Here is a 6,622-nt window from a genome sequence, read left to right on the forward strand (position 1 = left end):
CGTTGTAGCTCTAGTTTCGTGGAGTGTTGCATTAATAATGTAGCGCAACACCCGCATCGGTCCGCTGTGTGTCTGCAGCTCAGACTACCTGCCCGAGCACCCCAAAACCAGGAGAGCGCACACTGCAGAGCGGGGCTTTAATAAGGGAGCGGGGGTAAGGGGGGTAACTTCACATCGAGCAGACTGCAGAGTGGGGCTTTAATAAGGGAGCGGGGGTAACTTCACATCGAGCAGACTGCAGAGTGGGGCTTTAATGAGGGAGCGGGGGTAAGGGGGGTAACTTCACGTCCAGCAGACTGCAGAGTGGGGCATTAATAAGGGAGCGGGGGTAAGGGGGGTAACTTCACGTCCAGCAGACTGCAGAGTGGGGCTTTAATAAGGGAGTGGGGGTAAGGGGGGTAACTTCATATTGAGCAGACGGCAGAGTGGGGCTTTAATGAGGGAGCGGGGGTAACTTCATATTGAGCAGACGGCAGAGTGGGGCTTTAACACTGTGGATCAGTGTCTGCATGTGTGTGTGTGTGCGAGTGAGTGTGTGTGTGCACAAGTGAGTGTGTGAGTGAGTGTGTGTGTGAGTGAGTGAGTGAATGAGCATGAGTGTGCAGTGTGTGTGTGTGTGTGTGTGTGTGTGTGTGTGTGTACAGGTGTCATTTCAACCCATATCCTATTACATCACTGGGATCGTTTCATTGGTGCATCCTTAACTCAGTGTGGAACACACACTATGAACCTCCCCTCCCTGCTGACACTGTGACACACATAACTGCAGGTTATGAAGGTTTTCAGGATGTTGTGATCTGCGTTTAGCCAACACTCTGCCTTGCACAGCTTACTGTCCGTTTCTGAAGCAGGATATTTTCTGAAGCAGGATATTTTCTGAGGCAGGATATTTTCTGAAGCAGGATATTTTCTAAAGCAGGATATTTTCTGAGGTAGGATATTTTCTAAAGCAGGATATTTTCTGAGGTAGGATATTTTCTGAGGCAGGTTGTTCAGGTTAATTATACTGCGAAGTGGCAGTGCTCCATCTGGATGCTGAACCATCAACCTGAGTTATACGCACAGACCCATTAGCCATTTTACTGCACCACCATTGCTGTCTTTGCCCAAAAGCCCCTTTTCCCGCTCCCTGTAAAACTCATCTGTGCTTCTGCACTTTTTCCAGATGGTTCCTGCTGTCACCTGGAGGTTCAGGTGCGGTCTACAGCGATGCTTTACGGACATTCTGTTCTCCATCACACCCCTCATGAATACCCATGAAGAGCCCGCGTATCTGACCAATTAGAGCTTAAACAATAGCAGAGACAGTGTTATTAATGTGGAGCTGACCATCTGGGTTATATTAGTGGGAATGTCTGGTGGCTTGCAGGTACCTGCTGCAGACCGGCTGGCCCATTACACAGTGGCACAGGCCCATCCATCTGCTGATTGGAACTTTCTACTGTTTTCTTTTTTCCTGGCTGGAGTGAGCATGCTCAGATCCCCATCCGTCCTTTCAATCGCCGCCAGTAAAGGAAACGATCAGAGCTAATATAAGTGGACGTGGTATCCCAGGCAGCCATCTTTATTCAGGGCTCAAATCCACGTGTTTGCCTGGAGCCAGGGAGGGGAGCCGGGGCTGACCCAGCGAGGGGAGCTGGTCCCTGCACACCAGGGCTGACCCAGCGAGGGGAGCCAGGGTTGACCCAACGAGGGGAGCCGGTCCCTGCACCCCGAGGCTGACCCAGCGAGGGGAGCCGGGGCTGACCCAGCGAGGGGAGCTGATCCCTGCACACCAGGGCTGTACATCAGTACGCCAACGGCAGGATCGGATCTCTGTCCCTTTATTGTGCTGTCATTGTTACCATAGAGACAGCAGATACTGAATTTGTTTTTGTTGTAAAGAGCCTTGCAGGCGTTACTCTTCAGGTCATCTCATTGTAGGGATTTTGGTAAATGGAGAAATTCGGCATGACCGCACCCTAACCCTAACCCTAACCCTAACCCTAACCCTAGCCCTAACCCTAACCCTAACCCTAACCCTAACCCTAACCCTAACCCTAACCCTAGCCCTAGCCCTAACCCTAGCCCTAGCCCTAGCCCTAACCCTAACCCTAACCCTAACCCTAACCCTAACCCGAACCCGAACCCGAACCCGAACCCGAACCCGAACCCGAGCCCGAGCCCGAGCCCGAGCCCGAGCCCGAGCCCGAGCCCGAGCCCGAGCCCGAGCCCGAGCCCGAGCCCGAGCCCTAACCCTAGCCCCAGCACTAACCCTAATCCTAACCTTAATCCTAACCCCAAACCTAGCTCTAGCCCTAACCCTAACCCTAGCTCTATCCCTAACCCTAACCCTAAACCTAGCTCTATCCCTTCTCCTAACCCTAACCAAACCTTAGATCTATCCCTATCCCTAACCCTAACCCTAACCCTAACCCTAACCCTAGCCCTAGCCCTAACCCTAGCTCTAGCCCTTCCCCTAACCCAAACCCTAACCCTAACCCTAGCCCAAGCACTAACCCTAGCTCTATCCCTAACCCTAACCCTAGCTCTATCCCTTCCCCTAACCCTAACCCTAGCTCTAACCCTAGCCCTAGCCCTAACCCTAACCCTAACCCAAGCCCTAACCCTAGCCCTAGCCCTAGCCCTAACCCTAACCCTAACCCTAACCCTAGCCCTAGCACTAACCCTAACCCTAACTCTATCCCTAACCCTAGCTCTATCCCTTCCCCTAACCCTAACCCTAACCCTAACCCTAGCTCTAACCCTAACCCTAACCCTAGCTCTAGCTCCTACCCCTAACCCTAACCCTAACCCTAACCCTAGCTCTATCCCTAACCCTAACCCTAAACCTAGCTCTATCCCTTCCCCTAACCCTAACCCTAACCCTAGATCTATCCCTAACCCTAACCCTAAAACTAACCCTAGCTCTAACCCTAACCCTAACCCTAACCCTAACCCGAATCCGAACCCGAACCCGAACCCGAACCCGAACCCTAACGCTAGCCCTAGCCCTGGCCCTAACCCTAACCCTAGCCCCAACCCCAACCCTAGCCCCAACCCTAGCCATAGCCCTAACCCTAACCCTAACCCTAACCCTAACCCTAACCCTAGCCCTAGCCCTAGCCCTAGCCCTAGCCCTAGCCCTAGCCCTAGCCCTAACCCTAACCCTAACTCTAACCCTAACCCTAATCCTAACCCTAACCTTAATCCTAACCCCAACCCTAGCTCTAACCCTAACCCTAGTTTTTTATAAACAATAAACTTACAAATAATATAGCAAACCAATAATTTAATGTTAACAAAATCGTTTTGAAATGTTAACATAGAACAAACCCCCTACTCGCTCGCCCTCCAGTTCCGTAGATTGTAGTACGGAAGTTGAACATGTTAGTACAATGCCCACTCAGGCATTAAGAATGACCAGCGCAATCTCGCGGTAATCATTCGCTGTTTACTCTGTCCATGTTCATCCTCCTGCTAAATGGATAATTAAACCATGATATTTAATGAACTATTTATCAGTAATTTAGCAAATTAATATAAACGATTTGGAAAATCTATTTCATAAAGTTAATTGAAAAAACATTTTCACCCGCTCGCCCTCCAACTACTTAAACTGTAGCATGGAGGTTGAACGGGTGAGTATGATGCCCAGACAGGCATCTAGCGTGACCAGCGCAATCTCGCTGCTCATTCTCTTTACTCTCCCTATGTTCATCCTCCCGTTAAATGGTTAATCAAACCATAATATTTAACTGAGTTTTTAAAAAAAAATATATATATATGGTAGCATAGAGGTTGACTGGTGGAGTGCAGTGTCCAGTCGGGTGTCTTATCGTGCGTTCGTTGGGGAAACTATTTGGACATCTGGAACGTGGCCGACGCAATCTCGCGGCTCATGATTCCTATTGTGCCCACCATAATCACCCTCTCGTTAAAGTATAAAATAGTGTACATGGTAGCATGGATGTGGACTGGTCGAGTATGTTGTCCAGGGACAACAGAAAGTAGCAGCGCAATCTCGCTGTGAAAGACTCCTCTTTTGCTCACCAGAACATACTCCCGTTAAATTAGCAAACCTTCATCCCGGATTATAGCCACGATTGAGAGTTGTGCTCGACAGGCGTAGGCCCGTGCATGCCCTTGGTCTCCCCCGACCAACCACGCAGTCTATGTACTGTGATGGGGGGAGCCATTGTAATATTCCTAAAACCCTAACCCTAACCCTAACCCTAACCCTAACCCTAACCCTAACCCCCTGCACACAGAGGCTGACCCAGCGAGGGGAGCCGGTCCCTGCACACAGAGGCTGACCCAGCGAGGGGAGCCGGTCCCTGCACACAGAGGCTGACCCAGCGAGGGGAGCCCGTCCCTGCACACAGAGGCTGACCCAGCGAGGGGAGCCGGTCCCTGCACACAGAGGCTGACCCAGCGAGGGGAGCCCGTCCCTGCACACCAGGGCTGTACATCAGTACGCCAACGGCAGGATCGGATCTCCCTTCTCTGTCGTCGTCGTCTGATTGTCTCCTGATTGTCCTCTCACCCCACTTTGAGAAAGAGCGGCCATGGAACAGGAGCGAAGGAGTGAAAACGAGGGATGAGTTGGGTGAAAGTGAGAAAGGAGAAGGTGAAGGTGCTGAAGAAAGAAAGAGAGGGAGGACACATTGTTGGCTCGGAGTGCTTGGTGCCTTTGAGGATGAATGGAAATTCTCGTTCAGCTGAAGTGCAGAAGCGGATGAAAGGAGGAATGAAGGCGTTTAGTACTCGAGCTGTGAGGAAGATCACACCGCCACGGACGGCTTTTCATTTATACACATAAAATCCAGGTCTTTTCTTCAGAACATTCGTCTTCATTTTGCACAAAGACAGCCTGTTTTCATCCTGGTAAACAGGTTCAAAGGTTGGACTGAGCACATTAAGCAGCTTCTAATAGAAGCAGAACTACAGTCCATTAAGGGTTCTGGCAGCTTTGCCAAAACAGCAAGGTCCCTTAATTCACCAAGATTTACTCACCTCCAAGTTTCAGCCCAAAGTTTACTAGTCAAAATCATCAACCAGATTTGCCTACCTACACATTTAATGTCACTTCCCTGTTTATGTCTTTGAGTTCCCAGCAGCCTCTCCCTTTGACCCCACCTCTTCCCTGCCCTCATCCTCCAATGAGGGAACTTCCCAGTCAGGAAGGTGGAGTCACTGACTCTTTACAACAAACATGCAAAAACTCACATCTTCGGTGTACACTGCAACGTTTCAATTTAATAAAAAATAAAACATCGACCCTAACCCGCCCCGCCCTTTATTTCCGCGGTGTAGAAGCACACCATGGCGATGGCATGGTTGATTGTCACTCCATCTATCTCTCGCTACAGGACACAGTCATTTTTTTGGATGGCTTTCTGCCCCAAACCTCACTGTCTTTTTTATTTTATATTTTTTGCTCTTGTTTGTTATGGTCGTTGTGCTTTTTATCTACTCCATAAAGAGCAAAATCACACAGATCTGAGTGTGGTTGGGGGGGTGATAAAAGCAGTATGATGTCCTGGATTATTACTGAATATTCATGTTCAAATATAACCCCACTGTCTCTGCTGGGTTTACCCATCTGTCTACACATGCATCTGTCCCTTTATTGTGCTGTCATTGTTACCATAGAGACAGCAGATACTGAATTTGTTTTTGTTGTAAAGAGCCTTGCAGGCGTTACTCTTCAGTTCATCTCATTGTGGGGATTTTGGTAAATGGAGAAATTCGGCATGACCGCAGCCTGGATGGGTTCACATAGCCCCCCCCCCCCCCCCCCCCCCCCCACCCCACCACCCCCACTCCCGCGCCTGCAGGTGAATAAGCCGGATGTGGAGAACGGCGCTCGCAAATGGGCGAGATGTCCGAGTCTCACAAGGGAGTTCTAAAAGGCTTCACGGCTGACAATGTTAAATGACTTCAACAAATCAATAAAACCCAAAGGGAGAATTCCTGTGTTCTTGGCTCTTGGATCCTTCAAGCCACAAATAAAAATATCTGTGATTTTTCATCATGGCTGCAAGTCACATTCCATCTTGGAAGACAGGGATGATTCCATGAGTCCTACTGTGGACTGGAGAGAAATGCACCTCTGGTGCACCTCTAGTGCATTTCTAGTGCACCTCTAGTGCATCTCTAGTGCACCTCTGGCACATCTACTGTGCATTTCTAGCACATCTCTAATGCATCTCCAGTACATCACTAGTGCTGGCCAGACTGTGGCCCATCCACACACTGGGACAGAGCCTTAACAGATACCAGACCATGGGGCCCATCACACACTGGAACAGAGCGTTAACAGATACCAGACCATGGGGCCCATCATACACTGGAACAGAGCCTTAACAGATACCAGATCATGGGGCCCATCACACACTGGAACAGAGCCTTAACAGATATCAGACCATGGGGCCCATCACACACTTGAACAGAGCCTTAACAGATATCAGACCATGGGGCCCATCCACACACTGGAACAGAGCCTTAACAGATACCAGACCATGGGGCCCATCCACACACAGGAGCAGAGCCTTAACAGATACCAGACCATGGGGCCCATCACACACTGGAACAGAGCCTTAACAGATACCAGACCATGGGGCCCATCCACACACTGGAA

General features: G+C 50.0%; 1 long non-coding RNA gene across 1 annotated transcript in view; it reads left to right on the forward strand.

The window, feature by feature from the left end:
• Nucleotides 1-2,132, forward strand: part of LOC135249749 (uncharacterized) — a 48,165-nt gene extending 46,033 nt beyond the window's left edge. The window contains exon 4 of the long non-coding RNA XR_010328765.1: nt 1,166-2,132. This is a non-coding gene — a long non-coding RNA (uncharacterized LOC135249749). The remainder of the gene's footprint in view (nt 1-1,165) is intronic.
• Nucleotides 2,133-6,622: the final 4,490 nt, after the last annotated feature.

The sequence above is a fragment of the Anguilla rostrata genome, chromosome 3, assembly GCF_018555375.3.
Source record: "Anguilla rostrata isolate EN2019 chromosome 3, ASM1855537v3, whole genome shotgun sequence".
Lineage (NCBI taxonomy): Eukaryota > Metazoa > Chordata > Actinopteri > Anguilliformes > Anguillidae > Anguilla > Anguilla rostrata.